This window comes from Bos grunniens, chromosome 20 (genome assembly GCF_055505025.1).
Source record: "Bos grunniens cultivar Pamir isolate PY7600 chromosome 20, Bosgru_T2T1.0, whole genome shotgun sequence".
Lineage (NCBI taxonomy): Eukaryota > Metazoa > Chordata > Mammalia > Artiodactyla > Bovidae > Bos > Bos grunniens.
This window is the reverse complement of record NC_141184.1, coordinates 5,378,605-5,402,182: the sequence shown is the minus strand read 5'-3', so window position 1 is coordinate 5,402,182 and position 23,578 is coordinate 5,378,605. Positions and strand designations below refer to the sequence as shown.

The following is a 23,578-nucleotide window of genomic DNA, read 5'->3' as shown; positions in this document are numbered from 1 at the left end:
TAACACAATAACCAGTCATTTCTCACTCTCTCACGTTCTCATGTGGCTGTCCCTGGTTAGATGGCTCTTCTGGGAAGTTCTCCTCCCATTGGTGGGGAACTGCCATCCTCAGAAGATAGCCTCTAAGAGCACCATGAAAGGGAAGAAAAAGTACAAGTGGCGGAAGGTTTTGGTTTTGATTCATTTAACAGCATAAGCCACTGCACGCTCACAACATTCTGACTCATATTATATCAGTTGAAACTAATTGTAAGATCACACACATCTGCAAAAAGAATAAGGAAATGTCTCCTGGATTCCAGGAGGAAAATAAAGCAATGTAATACAGTTTTAGCATTATTTCTGCTGCTGGCCACCCTTCTTGCACTGACTTTATTTTAAATTCCAGGTAATACAACTTGCTCTCCTTCCCAAGAACTCAGACACCCACCCAGTTTCAGCATCCCACTCAGAGCTCAGCATCTCGGAATGGTTCCAGCCACTCCCTGAAGAACAGGGGAAGCTCCTTTAGGTGTCGTCCCTGTGGTCTGAGGATTATTTAACACCCACTTCCCTGAATTGAATCTGCAGTGCTGAATCAGAACAGAATTGCATGAAACCCTCCCATTTGTGAAAAGAAGAAAGGAAGTGTCATAGCCATTGCTGACTGGAAGCTGCTGCTTCAGCCCTGCAGGACAGGCATGGTGGTGACGCCTCCCTGTGCTCTGGACTCTGGGAAGCTCTGGCCAGAACTGGCTTTGGGTCTCCAGGACTCCCTGGTTACAGCCCCAGGCATCACCCACTCTTTGGGGGTTCCTCTTTCCTCCTACTTCTTTGGCCACATGAGTGGATTTCAGGTGTGTTCTCTTTGGGGCAGTACATCCTCAGGAGCTAACTTTCTGTTTAGGAAAGATTGGGGGTTCAAAGTTTTCTAAGTCCCCCAATAATCAAAAGATTCTTTGTTCCAGACTCATGGTATTCCTGGGCTTCCCAGGTGGTGCTGGGTGAGGGTAGAAACACACCTGCCAATATAGGAGGCTTAAGAGACACAGGTTCAATGCCTGGGTCAGAAAGATCCCCTGGAGGGGTATGTGGCAACCCGCTGCAGGATTCTTGCCTGGAGAACCGCATGGACAGAGGAGCCTGGTGGGCTGCGGTCCACAGTGTCCACAGGGACAGGACTGTAGCGACTTAGCACGCATACACACACGGTATTTACGCATACACACACGGTGTTCCTGGCAGACCGATCATCTCAGAAATCTAGTGACACTGCTGTACCTGTGTCAGTCAATTCCATGTACCTGTAACCGCACGTAAGATCTTTCCTAAACACTGTTCTTGAATCTCCTCTGTTTCCCGGCCTCCTCCCGACCGTGGCTTTGTCTCATGCAGCAGCCTCTTAGACGACACTGGGTTTGAGGGGCAGGCTATACACTTACTCACACCCTGGCCTTGGGTCATGTTATTTCATTCAGAAAGTTTACCAGAACTAGGTCAGCTCAAATTATACGTTCCTCCCATATTTTATTGTTTGGGGACCAGAAACAGTTACCTTTTCGGTTCTTGAATTTCTAGACTCTCTAGTGTTATTGTTTACTCGCGAAGTTGTGTTTGACTCTTTGCAACCCCGTGGACTTTAGCCCACCAGGCTCCTCTGTCCATGGGATTCTCCAGGCAAGAATACTAGGGCAGGTTACCATCTCCTCCTCCGGGATCTTCCTGACTCAGGGATCCAACCTGTGTCTCCCACATTGGCAGGTGGATTTTTTACCCCTGAGCCACCAGAGAAACTCTATTACCTTTCACTTTCTGCTTACAAAGCAGCCAACTACTTCCTGAGCTCATCTCTTTCTTGGATCACCTTCACAGAGCCAATTCCAGTGAAAGCACATTTCTAACTTCTCATTTTCCTGTGATGCCCCGTAGAGCCAACCATGATGGAGTCTGCCCCCCAAGTTTCTGCGGGTGACCCATTTGTCAAATGTTTTGCCATGTAGATGGCCAGCCACCTGCTGTTTCCTCACCTTCTATTGCTCAACTGCTCGAGAAATTAAAATTTCTCTTGCACTTGATATCTGATGCAGGTGTTCCCTTCAGGGCATCCTCTCAGGCAGTGATTCAGCATTCCAGGCTCCTTGCATCCTGAGGTGCTACCAGTTCCAACATGTGGCTCCAGATTTGGCACAGGAGAAGAGGAGAATGAATCCAGTGTACAAAATATCTTACAGACCAGCCTGGAAATGTCATCCGTCAGAGCTGCCTACCTTCCACCAGCTGGAACAAGTTTCAGGGCCCCCCTTGCATACATGGAGCTGGCAAATAGTATCCTCCTGGGTGCACAAGAAGAGAAGTAATTGGATGATAAGAATGAGAACTATTTCTGCTGAAGACCAATCTGAAAAGTCACCTGATGTCTTTTGCAGAATCAAGCACATTCACCTCCACTTACACGTCTCTTGAACACAGTTTGTACCACCTCATGTTAAACATTGTTTTACTGACTCATCAGGTATTGAGTGTCTCAAGGTTGGGAACTGTCCTGTCTTCATCCCTGCAGTACCTGCCTGGCACTCGAAGGGCTGAATGAATACTTGTCAAGAAGATGTTGAGATGGGAGAAAGGCTAAGCTAAAAGGGGACGTTTAGTTATCCTTGTGGCCGGGGAAGATGGGATTTCTCTACTATGTGAACGAAATATGCCATTCCTGGTGGTTCAGATGGTAAAGAATCTGCCTGCAATGCAGGAGACCTGGGTTTGATCTCTGGGTCAGGAAGATGCCTTGGAGGAGGGCATGGCAACCCACTCCAGTGTTCTTGCCTGGAGAATTCCATGGACAGAGGAGCCTGGCAGGCCACAGCCCATGGGGTCAGAAAGAACTGGATATGACTGAGTGACTTTCACTAACATATCGGTAAACAAAGGATGTTGTGGACATCGGTCACTGCAGCCACCCTGAGAGTACACCTGAGGAGACTCAGGATGAGGAAACACCAGACACTGGCCTCAGGCAGCTGAGGTGCACTGGACTGGAATGATTTCAGCGAGCCAGATTCCTGCATCTTCCCATAGATAGAAAAACACGAAATTCCTTGAGACATCTGGTTTGCATTAATTAACAGGAATCATTTGATGTTCCCTCTCCTTGGTCTCGTTGCAAAAGTTCCTATACATCCTGGCTCCCCAGCTTGCCTTTGCAGGACAGTCCTTCAGCGTGATCTGAGATGCTGTGTCCCGGGCTGGAGTTCTCAGTTTTGTCCACTGAATAAAGCATAACTCTCAGGTTGTGCTTTTTTTTTTTTTTTTCAATCAACAGTTTGAAAGAGAAACATTGGGAGATATTCACCAGATGGTCAACACCGAAATCAGATTGATTATGTCCATTGCAGCCAAAGATGGAGAAGCTCTACACAGTTAGTAAAAATAAGACCGGGAGCTGACTGTGGCTCAGACCATGAACTCTGTATTGCCAAATTCAGACTTTAAGTGAAGAAAGTAGGGGAAACCACTAGATCATTCAGGTATTACTTAACTCAAATCCCTTATAATTATACAGTGGAAGTGAGAAATAGATTTAAGGGACTAGATCTGATAGGCAGAGTGCCTGATGAACTATGGATGAAGGTTCATGATGTTGTAAAGGAGACAGGGATCAAGACCATCCGCAAGAAAAAGAAATGCAAAAAAGCAAAATGGCTGTCTGAGGAAGCCTTACAAATAACTATGAAAAGAGAACTGAAGAGCAAAGAAGAAAAGGAAACATATACCCATTTGAATGCAGAGTTCCAGAGAATAGCAAGGAGAGATAAGAAAGCCTTCCTCAGCCATCAATGCAAAGAAATAGAGGAAAACAACAGAATGGGAAAGACTAGAGATCTCTTCAAGAAAATTACAGATACCAAGCGAACATTTCATGCAAAGATGGGCTCAAAAAAGACATAAATGGTATGGAGCAGAAGATATTAAGAAGAGGTAGCAAGAATACAGAGAAAGCCTGTACAAGAAAGATCTTCATGACCCAGATAATCACGATGGTGTGATCACTCACCTAGAGCCATGCATCCTGGAATGTGAAGTCCAGTGGGCCTTAGAAAACATCATTACGAACAAAGCTAGTGGAGGTGATGTAATTCCAGTTGATCTATTTTAAATCCTGAAAGATGATGCTGTGAAAGTGCTGCACTCAGTATGACAGCAAATTTGGAAAACTCAGCAGTGGCCACAGGACTGGAAAAGGTCAGTTTTCATTCCAATCCCAAAGAAAGGCAATGCCCCAAATGCTCAAACTACTGTACAATTGCACTCTTCTCACACGCTAGTAAAGTAATGCTCAAAAGTCTCCAAGCCAGGCTTTAGCAGTATGTGAACCGTGAACTTCCAGATGTTCAAGCTGGATTTAGAAAAGGCAGAGGAACCAGAGATCAAATTGCCAACATCTGCTGGATCATCGAAAAAGCAAGAGAGTTCCAGAAAAACATCTATTTCTGCTTTATTGACTATGCCAAAGCCTTTGACTGTGTGGATCACAGTAAACTGTGGAAAATTCTGAAAAAGATGGGAATGCCAGACCACCTGACCTGCCTCTTGAGAAATTTGTATGCAGGTCAGGAAGCAACAGTTAGAACTGGACATGGAACAACAGACTGGTTCCAAATAGGAAAAGGAGTACGTCAAGGCTGTATATTGTCACCCTGTTTATTTAACTTATATGCAAAGTACATCATGAGAAACACTGGACTGGAAGAAGCATGAGCTGGAATCAAGATTGTTGGAAGAAATATCAATAACCTCAGATATGCAGATGACACCACCCTTATGGCAGAAAGCCAAGAAGAACTAAAGAGCCTCTTGACGAAAGTGAAAGAGGAGAGTGAAAAAGTTGGCTTAAAGTTGGCTTTTCAACATTCAGAAAACGAAGATCATGGCATCTGGTCCCATCACTTCATGGCAAATAGATGGGGAAACAGTGGGAAAAGTGTCAGACTTTATTTTGGGGGGCTCCAAAATGACTGCAGATGGTGAATGCAGCCATGAAATTAAAAGATGCTTACTCCTGGAAGGAAAGTTATGATCAACCTAGACAGCTTATTAAAAAGCAGAGACATTACTTTGCCAAAACAGGTCCAACTAGTCAAGGCTATGGCTTTTCCAGTGGTCACGTATGGATGTGAGAGTTGGACTATAAAGAAAGCTGAGCACTGAAGAATTGATGCTTTTGAACTGTGGTGTTGGAGAGGACCCTTGAGAGTCCCTTGGACTGCAAGGCGATCCAACCAGTCCATCCCAAGGGAGATCAGTCTTGGGTGTTCATTGGAAGGACTAATGTTGAAACTGAAACTCCAAACTTTGGCCACCTGATGCGAAGAGCTGACTCATTGGAAAAGACCCTGATGCCGGAAAAGGTTGAAGGCAGGAAGAGAAGGGGATGACAGGATGAGGTAGTTTGATGGCATCACCGACTCAATGGAGATGAATTTGGGTAAACTCTGTGAGCTGGTGATGGACAGGGAGGCCTGGTGTGCTGCAGTCCATGCGGTCACAGTTGGACATGACTAAGGAACTGAACTGTACTGATAAGGCATATTTTCTAAGAAAAATGAAAGTAACAGTATGTTCTTTTTCACCGATTCAAGAGGGAAAATTGTCCCCCTCCCCCACCATCCTTGGCACTCACCTTGCAAATTTTGCATTTCCCAGTGCATTATTTTCAACCCAATGAAAATTCCTAGTAGAGACTATTATTTATATGTCTCTTGCCCTGAATTAAATTGTTACTTATAATGGGAAAAGCCTATAAAGTATGCGCATTGGACATTCTCTAGGCCTACATTGCACTCAGTGCTGTGAGGGTGATGGATGGGGAATCTGTTCCTGAAGTTTAGGACTGCGCCCCAAGGCTTCTCTTCTCCAGGAACCCAAGATAGACAGAAAACCATCCTATTCAAGCAGAATCGAGTCCAGTTCACTGAAGGAAATGCATAGAAATGTGGAACAATAGTCCATTTGTGTGCTATTAACCCAGGAAACAAAGGGCTGCTGATGAAGCTGCATACAGGAATTCTGGGTGTCATTTGTGACATCACCTGTCCCCCAAGCAGGGGCAATTGAGTGTGGAGGAGGACACTTCCCTGGGGTCAGAGGGGGTCAGCCACCAGGAGCTGGTAGGTAGTTAGTGGGGCATCATGTCTACGGGGCACCGTCAGAGGTATGGACAGTGCAGGTTTGTGTTTATACCTACAGCATTCCAGCAGACGGAACTGTCTTCTCAAACAGTCAGGGACTCCCCTAGTAGTCCAGGGGTTTAGATTCCACGCTTTCACTGCAGGGTGTGAGTTCCATCCCTGATCAGGGAACCAAGATTCTACATGCTGCAAGGTGTGGTCAATACATAAATAAATGTATTAGTAGATCAGATCAGATGAGATCAGTCACTCAGTCGTGTCCGACTCTTTGAGACCCCATGAATCATAGCACGCCAGGCCTCCCTGTCCATCACCAACTCCCAGAGTTCACTGAGACTCACATCCATCGAGTCAGTGATGCCATCTAGCCATCTCATCCTCTGTCGTCCCCTTCTCCTCCTGCCCCCAATCCCTCCCAGCATCAGAGTCTTGTCCAATGAGTTAACTCTTCGCATGAGGTGGCCAAAGTACTGGAATTTCAGCTTCATCATCATTCCTTCCAAAGAAATCCCAGGGCTGATCTCCTTCAGAATGGACTGGTTGGATCTCCTTGCAGTCCAAGGGACTCTCAAGAGTCTTCTCCAACACCACAGTTCAAAAGCACCAATTCTTCGGCTCTCAGCCTCCTTCACAGTCCAACTCTCACATCCATACATGACCACAGGAAAAACCATAGCCTTGACTAGACGGACCTTTGTTGGCAAAGTAATGTCTCTGCTTTTGAATATGCTATCTAGGTTGGTCATAACTTTCCTTCCAAAGAGTAAGCGTCTTTTAATTTCATGGCTGCAGTCACCATCTGTAGTGATTTTGGAGCCCAGAAAAATAAAGTCTGACACTGTTTCCACTGTTTCCCCATCTATTTCCAATGAAGTGGTGGGACCGGATGCCATGATCTTTGTTTTCTGAACGTTGAGCTTTATGCCAACTTTTTCACTCTCGTCTTTCACTTTCATCAAGAGGCTTTTGAGTTCCTCTTCACTTTCTGCCATAAGGATGGTGTCATCTGCTTATCTGAGGTTATTGATATTTCTCCCGGCAATCTTGATTCCAGTTTGTGTTTCTTCCAGTCCAGCGTTTCTCATGATGTACTCTGCATATAAGTTAAATAAACAGGGTGACAATATGCAGCCTTGACGTACTCCTTTTCCTATTTGGAACCAGTCTGTTGTTCCATGTCCAGTTCTAACTGTTGCTTCCTGACTTGCATACAAATTTCTCAAGAGGCAGGTCAGGTGGTCTGGTATTCCCATCTCTTTCAGAATTTCCCACAGTTTATTGTGATCCACACAGTCACTACACTTTAAAAGATAGGTGTCTATGTGTGTGTGTGTGTGTGTTACCTGTCCAGTTGTGTCCAACTCTTTGTAATCCCATGGACTGTAGCCTGCCAGGCTCCTCTGTCCATGGAATTCTCCAGGCAAGGATACCGGAGTGGGTATCCATTTCTTCCTCCAGAGGATCTCCCTGACCCAGGGGTTGAACCTGGATCTCCCGCATTGCAGATGGACTCTACCGTCTGAGCAGTCAGAGCCTCGAGACAATTTTCAGACAGGTAAGACCTGAAGCATCTTGAGGAAGGGCACCTATTTATAACTTGACCAGCCCTGGCCATGTGGGGCAAGATCCACCCTGCCAGCCCTTACCCCTCCCTCCCCAGGGCCAGGCATGAAGAGGCTGTGTGAACTGTGGGGCGGGGGGTGGGCATATGTGTCCAGCTCTGGGGAAGGTGGCCCCTGGCTGGAGGTAGGCATCTGCCTTTGAGAAATCCCTCCAGCAGGGTGGATCCATGAAGCAGTGCCTGAGTCACCTGTCTGTTTCCCCTGGCACCTTCCACAGGAGGGCAGCGGAGCCCAGCCCTGGGAAAATCAGAGCATCGGACGTTCAGGTGCCAGCACTTCTCTTACCCTCCGCAGGCTGCGCCCCAGCAGACTCCCATCGCACCAGACGAACAGTCTGTTGAAAGAGTTTATTGCCCTCTTTCCACATAGCTATTGTTTCTTTAAGTAACTGACTTAACTTCTTAGTTTTAGGCTTATGAAGAAATGGAGCAGAAAATTGGGTCCTATTGTCCCTTTCCCTCTCCGCGTAGTCTCCCACGTTATTAACATCTTGCATTAGTGAGGTGCGGTTGTTACAGTTAATGATATTAATAATACACTAATAACTTACATAAAGCAAAAACTAGACAGCATTTGAAAGTTAAAGTCACTCAGTTGTGTCTGACTTCGCAACCCTGCTCCTCTGTCCATGGCATTCTACAGGCAAGAATACTGGGGTGGGTTGCCATTCCCTTCTCCAAGGGATCTTCCTGATCCAGGGATCAAACCCAGGTCTCCTGTATTACAGGAAGATTCTTTACCATCTGAGCCATCAGGGAAGCAAGCCCTTGATAGCATTTACATTTAACATTTAAATCATTATTCAAATAATAAAATAATAATAGTTTATTATCAACTAAAGTCCATAGTTTACATTGGGGTTCACTTGATGTTGTACATTCCATGGGTTTGAACATGTATAATGACAAGCATCCGTTATTATAGTGTCATTCAGAACGGACCCGATTCTATGTTCTGTGCTCTGCCTACTCAAGACTCCCCTGAATCCCAAACCTTGGCAACCACTGATATTTTTACTGTCTCCATAGTTTGCCCTCTTCAAAATATCATATAGTTGGAATCATACAGCATGTAGACTTTTCAGGTTGGCTTCACTTAGCAATATGCATTTAAGTTTCCTCCATGTCTTTTTATGGTTTGGTAGCTTTTAATCTCTGAATAATATTCCATTGCATGGATGTACCACAATTTCTTTATTCATTCCCATTTTGAAAAACATCTTGGTTGCTTCCAAGTTTAGATAATCATAAGTAAAGCTGTTATAAGCATTCATGTTCAGAGTTTGTGTGGACATAAATATTATTTTTAAAAATTTCTGTTATGGAGTACAGTTGCTCTACAATATTGTTGGTTTCCACCATACAGCAGTGAATCAGCAGTATGTACACATATATACCCTCAGTTTTGGATTTCCTTCCCATTTAGGTTGCACTTCCCAGGTGACACGACTGATAAAGAACTCCCCTGCCAGTGCAGGAGACACAAGAGATGCAGCTGCCAATGCAGGAGACACAAGAGATGCAGCTGCCAATGCAGGAGACACAAGAGATGCAGCTTCCATCCCTGGGTGGAGAAGATCCCCTGGAGAAGGGAATGGCAACCCACTCCAGTATTCTTGCCTGAAGAATCCCATGGACAGAAGAGCCTGGCAGGCTACAATCCATAGGGTCACAAAGAATCAGACATGAGCGAAGCAACCGAGCATGCACGTATCCACGTAGTCACCACAGAGCACTGAGCAGAGTTCCCTGTGCTATGCTGTGCTATAGAGGAGGATTCCTGTGTGCTGTTTCCTATCTCTCTTGAGCCTTCTGTTCCTTGTCATTTCCTGATAGGAGTGAGCAGAGTGGCAAGCCACTCCCAGGACTGAGATCAAAGAGATGGGATTCTTGCGTAGGATTCCTTCATTAGCTTTTCCATATGGTGAAAGGGATTATTTCCAGCCCTCTTTTGATATAGATTGCCCTTTGGCTTTATGGGCTCTCTGGCTCCTTGTTTCCTTGGTAACTTGTAAAGTCTGGTCTTTTGATCTTTATCTGAAGAAGCTACCTTGTAATATAGTATATATTACTCACACAGAATTCAATAAGGCACCCTTGTGCCACCAGAGACTTGGGTCCCCGTGCCCTTCTTTCTCTCTCTCTTTCTCTTTCTGGCTGAGTCCATGGAGCGCGGAGGCCTGCCAAGCTCATTTTCTTGCCCGGGCTTCCAAGACCTCTTAAGATTTCTTGAGAGGGCGCCCTGTGCCTATGTGAGTGGAACAAGCTCTATCCAAGGGCTTTGTTGGTGTTCTGTGTAAACGCAGGGAATATTAGCCTCTTCCTTTCTTTCACTTTCTTATCGTCGACTCTGGATCACCAGGATTTGGTCCATTAAAGGACCCCAACAAGTGGCCCCCCAGAACAGGCGCCTGGTACATGTGGCACTTCGGACGGAGTGACTCAGGGCCTATTGAGGTCGGTAAGTACAAGGACACGCGTCAAACGGCTGGAAAGCCCCATTTTTCTACTTTACTTCATCATTAATTTAAAGTTCAGGGATTTTCGGTTTCGCACCAGCAAATAGAGGCTTGCCTTCAAACAATAGTTGAACATAATCCCTGGTTCCCTGATGAAGGCAGTTTTGATTTAGAAATTTGGCACCAGGTCAAAGAGAATGTTGAACGAGCCACCACACGGGGAAAAAATATTCCAATTGATTTCTGGCCCCTGTGGGCTCTCATTAAAGCTGTAATGCTGCCATTTCAAGGCAATTCTAGCCCTCCCGATATTCAACAACAGACAGAACACTTATTACATGAATATGAATTAGATGATGAAACTTTACAAAAGGCCCAGTTAGAACAAAATACTTCAGAATTTTCCTACAAGCCCTGCCCCGGCTGCTCCAAATGCTCCTTCTCTGCCAACAGGCGTGAATCCAAAAGTCTCTCCTTTGCTAGAACCTAATGATTCTGACATCTTTTTTGGGCGTTAGTTCTAAAAGGCCTTGTAGGTCTTCATAGAACTGTTCAACTTCAGCTTCTTCAGCGTTACTGGTTGGGGCATAGACTTGGATTACTATGATATTGAATGGTTTGCCTTGGAAACGAACAGAGATCATTCTGTTGTTTTTGAGATTGCATCCAAGTACTGCATTTCGGACTCTTTTGTTGACCATGATGGCTACTCCATTTCTTGTAAGGGATTCCTGCCCACAGGAGTAGACATAATGGTCATCTGAGTTAAATTCACGCATTGCAGTCCATTTTAGTTCTCTGATTCCTAGAATGTCAACGTTCACTCTTGCCATCTCCTGTTTGACCACTTCCAATTTGCCTTGATTCATGGACCTGACATTCCAGGGTCCTATGCAATATTGCTCTTTACAGCATCGGACCTTGCTTCTATCACCAGTCACATCCACAACTGGGTATTATTTTTGCTTTGGCTCCATCCCTTCATTCTTCCTGGAGTTATTTCTCCAGTGATATCCAGTAGCATATTAGGCACCTACCGACCCAGGGACTTCCCCTTTCAGTATCCTGTCATTTTGCAGCATGAACTTCCAGATGTTCAAGCTGGTTTTAGAAAAGGCAGAGGAACCAGAGATCAAATTGCCAACATCTGCTGGATCATCGAAAAAGCAAGAGAATTCCAGAAAAACATCTACTTCTGCTTTATTGACTACACCAAAGCCTTTGACTGTGTGGATCACAATAAACTGTGGAAAATTCTGAAAGAGATGGGAATACCAGACCACCTGACCTGCCTCTTGAGAAACCTATATGCAGGTCAGGAAGCAATAGTTAGAACTGGACATGGAACAACAGACTGGTTCCAAATAGGAAAAGGAGTACGTCAAGGCTGTATATTGTCACCCTGCTTATTTAACTTATATGCAGAGTACGTCATAAGGAACGCTGGACTGGAAGAAACACAGCTGGAATCAAGATTGCCGGGAGAAATATCAATAACCTCAGATATGTAGATGACACCACCATATGGCAGAAAGTGAAGAGGAACTAAAAAGCCTCTTGATGAAAGTGAAAGTGGAGAGTGAAAAAGTTGGCTTAAAGCTCAACATTCAGAAAACGAAGATCATGGCATCTGGTCCCATCACTTCATGGCAAATAGATAGGGAAACCATGGAAACAGTGTCAGATTTTATTTTTTTGGGCTCCAAAATCACTACAGATGGTGACTGCAGCCATGAAATTAAAAGACGCTTACTCCTTGGAAGGAAAGTTATGACCAACCTAGATAGCATATTCAAAAGCAGAGACATTACTTTGCCAACAAAAGTCCGTCTACTTAAGGCTATGGTTTTTCCAGTGGTCATGTATGGATGTGAGAGTTGGACAGTGAAGAAAGCTGAGCACCGAGGAGTTGGTGCTTTTAAACTGTGGTGTTGGAGAAGACTCTTGAAAGTCCCTTGGACTGCAAGGAGATCCAACCAGTCCATCCTAAAGGAGATCAGTCCTGGGTGTTCATTGGAAGGACTGATGCTGAAGCTGAAACTCCAATACTTTGGCCACTTCATGCGAAGAGTTGACTCATTGGAAAAGACCCTGATGCTGGGAGGGATTGGGGGCAGGAGGAGAAGGGGACGACAGAGGATGAGATGGCTGGATGGCATCACCGACTCAATGGACATGAGTTTGAGTGAGCTCTGGGAGATGCTGATGGACAGGGAGGCCTGGCCTGCTGTGATTCATGGGGTCACAGAGTCAGACAGGACTGAGCGACTAAACTGAACTGAATGATTCTGACAACGACTCTCCTGAGACACTTTTTGACACCAAAACTGGCAACACTTTTCTGGATAATAATAATAATAATAAATCCTTAGCACAAACTCATATTTGAAAAAAAAAAAATGCTACCTACTCACTCTCCTTCATGACAGAGGCTCTCTGAATTGATGGTTTTGCAATCACAAGTCTCTGAAGCCGATGCTTTTTCCACCTTCTCAGTTTTAAGAAATGCTAATGCTCAAGGGCAAATAATACCTCAATACGAAGGTATTAACTTTTCTCACATGCAACAAATGAAAAAGGCTGTAATTATGTGTGGCCCACATCTGTCTTTTACTAGAGAAATTCTAAATGCTATGGTGTCTTCTATTGGAACCTTTATTCCCTATGATTGGTGAACTTTAATAAAAGCTCTCCTTAAACCAGGAGAATATCTTCAATACACAACGTGGTTTCAAGATATAGCCAGAGATCATACTAACAAAAACTCTCGAGCTGGCACTCCCCCAAACCAAATTACTTTTGGAATGTTAACTGGCACCAGGCAATTTGATGCTGTAGAAGCTCAAATACAGTGCCCTCCTTTGTTGCATGAACAATTAAAAACAGTGGCCCTTGAAGCTTGGGATAGAATTACTCCTCAAGGGGAGCCTACAGGTAGCTACACTAAAATATTGCAAGGACCTAAGATATGCAGATGACACCACCCTTATGGCAGAAAGTGAGGAGGAACTAAAAAGCCTCTTGATGAAGGTGAAAGAGGAGAGTGAAAAAGTTGGCTTAAAACTCAACATTCAGAAAACGAAGATCATGGCATCTGGTCCCATCACTTCATGGGAAATAGACGGGGAAACATTGGAAACAGTGGCTGACTTTATGTTTTGGGGCTCCAAAATGACTGCAGATGGTGACTGCAGCCATGAAATTAAAAGACGCTTACTCCTTGGAAGGAAAGTTATGACCAACCTAGATAGCATATTCAAAAGCAGAGACATTACTTTGCCAAAGGTCCGTCTAGTTAAGGCTATGGTTTTTCCAGTGGTCATGTATGGATGTGAGAGTTGGACTGTGAAGAAAACTGAGAACCGAAGAATTGATGCTTTTGAACTGTGGTGTTGGAAAAGACTCTTGAGAGTCCCTTCGACTGCAAGGCGATCCAACCAGTCCATTCTAAAGGAGATCAGTCCTGGGATTTCTTTGGAAGGAATGATGCTGAAGCTGAAACTCTAGTACTTTGGCCACCTCATGTGAAGAGTTGACTCATTGGAAAAGAACCTGATGCTGGGAGGGATTGGGGGCAGGAGGAGAAGGGGATGACAGAGGATGAGATGGCTAGATGGCATCACACACTCGATGGACGTGAGTCTGAGTGAACTCTGGGAGTTGGTGATGGACAGGGAGGCCTGGCGTGCTGCGATTCATGGGGTTGCAAAGAGTCAGACACAACTGAGTGACTGAACTGAACTGAATGAAATTTATGCTGATTTTTTAACTAGATTAGAAACTGCTATTTCCCATATTGTAATCGGAGAAGAAGCTAAAAGGCAACTAGAAAAATTACTTGCTTATGAAAATGCATATCAGGAATGTCAAAAGGCTATAGCCCCAACTCGTGAGACAGGGACTATTATTGATTATTTGAAGGCTTGTCTCGACCTAGGATCAGAAACTCAAAAATGCAAATGCTAGCTGAGACAATGGCTGCTTGCTTTAAAAAGGGAAATGAGGGATGTTTTACATGCGGGGATAAGAACCATTTAAAAAGGGATTGCCCTAAAAAAGCTAATAAAAAAACCTCCAAAAATCTGCCCCGGCTGCTGTAGGGGAATGCATTGGGCCAGAGTATAAGTCTAAATTTGATATTTAAGGAAAACCACTTTCAGGAAACTCCAAGCAGGGGACTCGCCAGGTCCCCTTCAACAAAGCCAGGGACAAAATCCATCTTTTCCCGCAAATCTTCAACATCCGGCAGTGCTGCGGTTGATATACCAGCCCTAAATGATTTTCTCCTTTACCCTCAATCAGTCCCTTCTAGGATACCTACCGGACTTTTGGGGCCTTTGCCCCCACAAACTTTCGGTCTTTTACTTGGCCGATCTAGTTTGACTTCTAAAGGAACTACTGTTCACCCTGGAATAATTGATTCAGACTATAAAGGAACAATTCAAATTATGATGTCATCTAAGATTTTATAGCAATTCAAAAGGGGGGACAAAATTGCTCAATTACTTCTTTTACCTGACATTTCTATTGACTCCTCTAATGATATACGGACAGGCAGATTTGGCAGTACAGATAAAAAACAATCTTTATGGACATCATTGGTAACTGAATATGCCTGACCAAATATAAATATCAAAATTAATGGTAAAAGATTTTCTGGTCTCCTTGATACTGGATCTGATATTACTGTTATATCCAAACATTTATGGCCCAAATCCTAGCCTATACAAAAAATCTCTTGCCAGATTTCAGGAATTTCTCAAACCAAAGTACAAGAAGTTTATCAAACTGTTCAAATCTACCCACATGAGGGACCTGAAGGCCAACTTACAACATTAAAACCTTATGTGATAGATACACCCCTTAATTTAATAGGAAGGGATTTACTTATGCAATGGCAAACTTAGATATAGATTCCACATTTTTCCTAGGGGCCACTGCTCATTTAACAAATATTGCAATTATTAAAATAACTTGGAAGAACAACGAGCCTATTTGGACAGAGCAGTGGCCCCTTACAAAAGGAGAAACCACAGGCTGCTAAAGAACTTTTAGATACACAATTAGAATGGAAACATATCGAGAAACCTTGCTCTCCTCGGAACTCTCCTATTTTTGTTATAAAAAAGAAATCTAACAAATGGCGTCTCTTAACAGACCTTAGAAAAGTGAATGCATCTATGAAACTTATGGGTGCGTTACAACCAGGAATCCCATCACCTACCACTATTCCTCAAAATTGGCACATCATTATTATTGATTTGCAAGATTGCTTTTTTAATATACCTCTACACTCTTTAGACTGAGAGAGATTCGCTTTCTCTCTCTCTTATCTTAATCATATCGGGCCTCATAAATGATACCAATGGACTGTATTGCCTCAAGGAATGATGAATTCTCCCACCATGTGTCAGTACTACCTAGCTGAAGCCCTTGAGCCTGTGAGAAAACAATTTCCTGACTTTCTTATTATCCATTATATGGATGATATTTTTTTCAGCTCCATCTGTCTTAGAAATTCAACACATGTTTGATATAGCTCAACAATACTTAAAAAACTCTGGATTAATCATTACCCCTGAAAAAATTCAAACCTCTACACCTTATCATTTCTTAGGATTTCTTTTTAATAGACAATGTATTATTTCCCAACTAACTCAGATTCGTACTGATAAATTATCAACCTTAAATGATTTTCAGAAACTCTTAGGTGATATAAATTGGATTAGATCCTCTTTGAAAGTGAAAAGTGAAAGTGAAGTCGCTCAGTTGTGTCCGACTCTTTGCGGTAGCCTACCAGGCTCCGCGATCCATAGGATTTTCCAGGCAAGAATACTGGAGTGGACTGCCATTTCCTTCTCCAGGGGATCTTCCCAACCCAGGGATCAAAGCCAGGTCTCCTGCACTGCAGAGAGACGCTTTACCATCTGAGCCAACTAGGAAAGCCCTTCTTCCCTAGTGGCTCAGACCCTCTTTGCTAAGTCGCTTCAGTTGTGCCCGACTTTGTGTGACCCCATAGATGGCAGCCCAACAGGCTCCGCCCTTCCTGGGATTCTCCAGGCAAGAACATTGGAGTGGGTTGCCATTTCCTTCTCCACAGACCCTCTTTAGGCACTGCTAATTATCAACTGACTAATCTATTTCATACTTTGAAAGGAGATCCTGATTTAAGTAGCCCCCGATCACTTTCTCAAGAGGCACGAGAGGAACTCTATTTGGTACAAAATAAATTACAAAAGTAATTTCTTACTCGCATTAGACTAGATTTACCTTTAGAACTATTTATACTCCCCTTCTTCATTCTCCCACTGGACTTCTTGCCCAACAAGAACACCCAATAGAACGGATCTATACCCATTTTAGAGGAGTGAAGTCATTTACACTCTACCTTGATTTAATTGCTCTAATTGTTATCAATGAAAGAAATAGGACTAAAACTCTAATTGGCTCTGATCCCCATAAAATTGTGATACCTGTCAATAAATCTCAATTCGAGAATGCCTTACAAACTTCTACTGATTTCCAAATAGCTTTTCTGGAATACTTTGGAGAAATTTCAATTCAGTATCCTTCTAACAAACTATGGAATTTCTTCAAAAATATTGAATTTATTATTTCCCGCATCGTCAGCTCACAGCCTATACCTCAAGCTGAAGTTTTCTATATAGATGGGACTAAGAACGCTAACTCCTGGAGATGGTGATGGACAGGGAGGCCTGGCGTGCTGCGATTCATGGGGTCACAAAGAGTCGGATTCGACTGAGTGACTGAACTGAACTGAAGAACGCTAAAGCCTCATTCTGGTCTCTGAAAGAATATAAAGTTTTTTACACTAAATTCCATTCTGCTCAGCAAATAGTATTATATGCTCTTATTCAAGTTACTTGCCTACATCCTTATCCCATTAATATAGTCTCTGATTCCTTGTATTCAGTTTTCATATTAAAAAATATAGAAACCTCCACCATAAACTCCAATCAACCTATTATTCAACACCTCTTTTTCGAATTACTGTATCGACACAAATTCTTCTTTTATCTGGGCCACACCTCTTTGCGGTGAAGCTACACAACACGTTATAACTCACCTATTAGCTTGTTTGGCCATAATGGGAACGCCTAGCTCTGCTAAAACAGACAATGGCCCTGACTATATTTCTGACAATTTTTACAATCATTTCCTATTAAACACATCACAGGTATTCCTTATAATCCACAGGCACAAGGCGTAATCGAATGAGCACATCACACACTAAAATTGCAAATAAAAAAAGTTAAAAAGGGGGAATACACTGGAACATTGCTATCTTCCCTTTCTAAAGCAGACTCCACTAGATTCCTACATAAGATATTCTCTAAACCTATAACTATTGTTAATACAGCTTTATTTGTTTTAAATTTTTTAAACTTACCACAAGGACATATCTTGACAAGATCAGAAAAACATTTTGAGGAGGAAGGACACTTCTCTTCCTCTGCCCATTTGGGATCAAGACGGGTTCAATAAACAATGGAAATCTGGGAAATTAATCTTACAGGGAAAAGGGTATGCGTGTATTTCCCCAGATGGATCCAACCAACTCACATGGCTTCCTCTTCAGAAGATTCAACCCAAGGGGGCCTCCAGCATTCAAAATGCAGATGAAACAACAAAAAACCCAGGAGGAAGAAATTCCAATATAGGTCACGTCGGCTCTAAAGATCTCCGCACCGCCCTCAGTGACATCAACCTTATGATCTCCCCTCTTGGGGACAAATAAAAACCCTTACTAATCAAGTCATGTATGGATGTGAGAGTTGGACTGTGAAGAAGACTGAGCGCTGAAGAATTGATGCTTTTGAACTGTGGTGTTGGAGAAGACTCTTGAGAGTCCCTTGGACTGCAAGGAGATCCAACCAGTCCATTCTGAAGGAGATCAGCCCTGGGATTTCTTTGGAAGGAATGATGCTAAAGCTGAAACTCCAGTACTTTGGCCACCTCATGTGAAGATTTGACTCATTGGACAAGACTCTGATGCTGGGAGGGATTGGTGGCAAGAGGAGAAGGGGACGACAGAGGATGAGATGGCTGGATGGCATCACTGACTTGATGGACGTGAGTCTGAGTGAACTCCGGGAGTTGGTGATGGACAGGGAGGCCTGGAGTGCTGCGATTCATAGGGTCGCAAAGAGTCGGACACTACTCAGTGACTGAACTGACTGAGCCACACCATTGTCAATTGGGGACCCCATGGTATGTGGTTGTCTAACTGCTCAGATGATATTAATAGCATCGTGTGTGATTATGCTACTCAAGTGGCTTGGAAAGTTACTAACACTACGATGGAACATTACCATGACAAAGGACTTCTTGGCTGGCTTGACGGTGGAATGGCACCCCCTCGTCCTCGGATCGTCCTCAATAAACAAATTGGGCCTGAACAATGGGACATGGGGAAACTTGCTGCGAGCACCGAAGAACTTGGAACTTAGACCAGACATTTCTCGGGAACCAGTCATAGTCATAGTACTTATTGCTTTTGCTATAATCAATCACATTTCATACAAGCCTGTATTCCCCTTCCTTTTGTTTTACCCATAGGAAACTTATAATTCAATAAGACTTTATGTTCTGTAACTTGTATAAATTGCAAATTATATACCTGTATTAACTCATATTTCCTTAAGAAATGAATCCCTTTTGATTCTTCAATCTCAATATAATTTGTGGTTATCAGTAAATCTCCAGTGGCCCTGGGAAGAAGGTCCCATGGCCGGGCTTGCTTCCCAGTTACTTACTAAATTACTCCGATGCTCTAAATGACTCATTGGATGCCTGATTCTTGGCATTTTGGGATTAATAGCCATTTACACTACTGCTGCCTGGCGCTGGCGTTGCTTTACAAACCTCAATTCAACACATAATTTTATCCAAAATTGGACTAAAGATGCTCATACTATGTGGGCCACTCAGGCTCGGATAGATGAGGACATTCAAAATGAAATACAGGAACTAAAAACAGCCATCAAATGGGTTGGAGATCAACTAATAGATGTACAAAAACAAGTGATACTAAAATGTGATTGGAATTCTCAATTTTGTGTTACTCTTGTTCAATTCAGTCATAGTGCCTATAACTGGGAGGAAATCAAATTTCATTTACAAAATATACATGATAATGCCTCTCTGAATGTACAATTATTGCAAAAAGAAATCTTTGAAACCTTCTCTAAAAGTCTGCCCTCACCCCCCATCTGGAAATTTTAGCTGAACAACTAGCTGATCAATTATCTGGGCTAGACCCCTGAGGATGGTTTCAAAGCATCACCCACAGCATCGGGCCTGGGACTGTAACTCTGGCGATTGTCTTGGCAATTATATTTGTTGTTTACTGTTGCCTTTCTGCAAAAATTGTTACAACTAAACAAAGTCAAATGGTCAAGACCTTTTTTACAACTATAATAAAATAGGGGGAATTGTCAGGGAATGTTTAACAGTGAGATTCCTATGTGCTGTTTCCTATCTCTCTTGAGCCTTCTGTTCCTTATCAGTTCCTGAGAGGACCGAGCAGAGTGGCAAGCCACTCCCAGGACTGAGATCAAAGAGATGGGATTCTTGCGTAGGATTTCCTTCATTAGCTTTTCCATATGGTGAAAGGGATTATTTCCAACCCTCTTTTGATATGGATTGCCTTTTGGCTTTATGGGCTCTCTGGCTCCTTGTTTCCTTGGTAACTTGTAAAGTCTGGTCTTTTGATCTTTATCTGAAGAAGCTACCTTGTAATACGGTATATATTACTCACACAGAATTCAATAAGGCATCCTTGTGCCACCAGAGACTTGGGTCCCCGTGCCCTTCTTTCTCTCTTTCTCTATCTCTCTTTCTGGCTGAGTCCATGGAGCGCAGAGGCCTGCCGAGCTAATTTTCCTGCCCGGGCTTCCAAGACCTCTCAAGACTTCTTGAGAGGGTGCCCTGTGCCTATGCGAGTGGTACAAGCTCTGTCCAAGGGCTTTATTGGTTTTCTGTGTAACTCAGGGAATATTAGCCTCTTTCTTTCTTTCTTTCACTTTCTTATCGTCGACCCCAGACCACCAGGTTCTGGTCCATTAAAGGACCCCAACACTATACAGTAAGTTTTCATTAGCTATCTATTTTGTACACACTAGGATATATATCGGAGAAGGCAATGGCACCCTACTCCAGTACTCTTGCCTGGAAAATCCCATGGGTGGAGAGCCTGGTAGGCTATAGTCCATGGGATCGCTAAGAGTCGGACATGACTGAGCAAATTCACTTTCACTTTTCACTTTCATGCATTGGAGAAGGAAATGGCAACCCACTCCAGTGTTCTTGCCTGAAGAATCCCAGGGACGGGGGAGCCTGGTGGGCTGCTGTCTATGGGGTCGCATAGAGTCGGACACGACTGAAGTGACTTAGCAGCAGCAGCAGCAGTATATATATATCTGGAGAAGGCAATGGCACCCACTCCAGTACTCTTGCCTGGAAAATCCCATGGATGGAGGAGCCTGGTGGGCTGCAGTCCATGAGGTCCTGACTACTTCACTTTTCCTTTTCCCTTTCATGCATTGGAAAAGGAAATGGCAACCCACTCCAGTGTTCTTGCCTGGAGAATCCCAGGGACAGTGGAGCCTGGTGGGCTGCCATCTATGGGGCCACACAGAGTTGGACATGACTGAAGCGACTTGGCGGCAGCAGCAGCAGCAGCATATATATGTCAATCCCAATCTCTTAATTCATCCCCCCCACCTTGGTAACCATACATTTGTTCTGTACATCTGTGTCTCTATTTCTGCTTTGACATGGAACAACAGACTGGTTCCAAATAGGAAAAGGAGTACGTCAAGGCTGTATATTGTCACCCTGCTTATTTAACTTATACACAGAGTACATCATGAGAAACGCTGGGCTGGAAGAAGCACAAGCTGGAATCAAGATTTCCGGGAGAAATATCAATAACCTCAGATACGCAGATGACACCATCCTTATGGCAGAAAGCCAAGAAGAACTAAAGAGCCTCTTGATGAAGGTGAAAGAGGAGAGTGAAAAAGTTGGCTTAAAATTCAACATTCAGAAAACGAAGATCATGGCATCTGGTCCCATCACTGCATGGCAAATAGATGGGGAAACAGTGGAAACAGTGTCAGACTTTATTTTGGGGGGCTCCAAAATCACTGCAGATGGTGACTGCAGCCATGAAATTAAAAGACGCTTACTCCTTGGAAGGAAAGTTATGACCAACCTAGATAGCATATTCAAAAGCAGAGACATTACTTTGCCAGCAAAGGTCTGTCTAGTCAAGGTTATGGTTTTTCCAGTGGTCATGGATGGATGTGAGAGTTGGACTGTGAAGAAAGCTGAGCACTGAAGAATTGATGCTTTTGAACTGTGGTGTTAGAGAAGACTCTTGAGAGTCCCTTGGACTGCAAGGAGATCCAACCAGTCCATTCTGAAGGAGATCAGTCCTGGGATTTCTTTGGAAGGAATGATGCTGAAGCTGAAACTCCAGTACTTTGGCCACCTCATGTGAAGAGTTGACTCATTGGAAAAGACCCTGATGCTGGGAGGCATTGGGAGCAGGAGGAGAAGGGGACGACAGAGGATGAGATGGCTGGATGGCATCACTGACTTGATGGATGTGAGTCTGAGTGAACTCCGGGAGTTGGTGATGGACAGGGAGGCCTGGCGTGGTTCGATTCATGGGGTTGCAAAGAGTCGGACACGACTGAGCAACTGAACTGAACTGAACTGAACTGAAATCATTCTTCTAGATCCCACATATAAGTGATATTATACAGTGTTTGTTTTTCTCTTTCTGACTTACTTCAGTCTTATGGTCGTCACTAGGTCCATTCATTTCTGTACAAATGGCAAAATATCAGTCGTCTTTTTGTCTGAGTATTCCATTGTATAGACACACTGCATTTTCTTTATCCACTCCTCTGTTGATGGACCTTTAGGTTGCTTCTATGTCCTGGCTATTATAAATAGTGCTGCAATGGACATTGGAGTGCATGCATCTTTTTGAATTATGGGTTTCCCTGAGTATATGCCCAGGAATAAGATTGCTGGGTCTATGGTAGTTCTATTTTCAGTTTTTAAAGGAACCTTCATACTGTTCTCAATAGTGGTGAAATCAATTTACATTCCTACCAATAGTGCAGTAGGATTCTCTTTTCTTCACATCCTTTTCAACATGTATTGTTTGTAGGTTTTTTGATGATGGCCATTGTGACTAGTGTTAGATAATACCTCATCATACTTTTGATTTGCATTTCTGTAATAATTAGGATACTGAGCAGTTTTTCATGTGTTTGTTGGCCATCTGTATGTCTTCTTTGTTTTTTTTTTAATTTAAATTTATTTATTTTAATTAGAGGTTAATTACTTTACAATATTGTATTGGTTTTGCCATACATCAACATGAATCTGCCACAGGTGTACACGTGTTCCCAATCCTGAACCCCCCTCCCACCTCCCTCCCCATACCATCCCTCTGGGTCATCCCAGTGCACCAGCCCCAAGCTTCCTGTATCCTGCATCGAACCTGGATTGGTGGTTCGTTTCTTATATGATATTATACATGTTTCAATGCCATTCTCCCAAATCATCCCCCCTCCCTTTCCCACAGAGTCCAAAAGACTGTTCTATGCATCTGTGTCTCTTTTGCTGTCTCACATACAGGGTTATCGTTACCATCTTTCTAAATTCCATACATATGTATTAGTATACTGTATTGGTGTTTTTCTTTCTGGCTTACTTCACTCTGTATAATCGGCTCCAGTTTCATCCACCTCATTAGAACTGATTCAAATGTATTCTTTTTAATGGCTGAGTAATACAAAATATGGAACGCTTCACAAATTTGCGTGTCATCCTTGCACAGGGGCCACGTGGATCTTCTCTGTATCGTCCCAGTTTTAGTATATGTGCTGCCGAAGCGAGCACTGTGTGTCTTCTTTGGAGAAATGTTTATTCAGGTCTTCTGCCAATTTTGGGGGGGTTGTTTGTTTTTTAATTTTGAACTACAGAAGCTGTTTCTTTATTCTGGCTATTAATCCCTTCTCAGTTGTTTTGTTTGCAAATATTTCTTCCTATCCTGAGGGTTGTCTTTTCATCTTGTTTATGATTTCCTTTGCTGTGTAAATTGCAAATGTAGAGGGAATCAACAGCAGAATAGCCAAGGCAGAAGAACTGGACAAAAATTTTCAGTTCATTTCAGCTAGGTTAGCAAACACCTAGGAGTGTAATTGCTGGCTGGTATGTAGGTTAGCAAACATCTAGGACTAAAAACATTCGCTGGTTTGGTAAGAGTACATTCAGTTTTGTAAGCAACCACC

The 23,578-nt window shown here is 43.4% G+C and overlaps 1 non-coding gene across 1 annotated transcript; it reads right to left on the bottom strand.

Annotated features, from left to right (window-relative positions):
• Nucleotides 1–23,079: 23,079 nt before the first annotated feature.
• LOC147350057 (U6 spliceosomal RNA) lies at nt 23,080–23,186 on the bottom strand. The gene has a single exon (XR_015149295.1). It is a non-coding gene; the product is annotated as a U6 spliceosomal RNA (small nuclear RNA).
• Between the last annotated feature and the right edge of the window lie 392 nt (nt 23,187–23,578).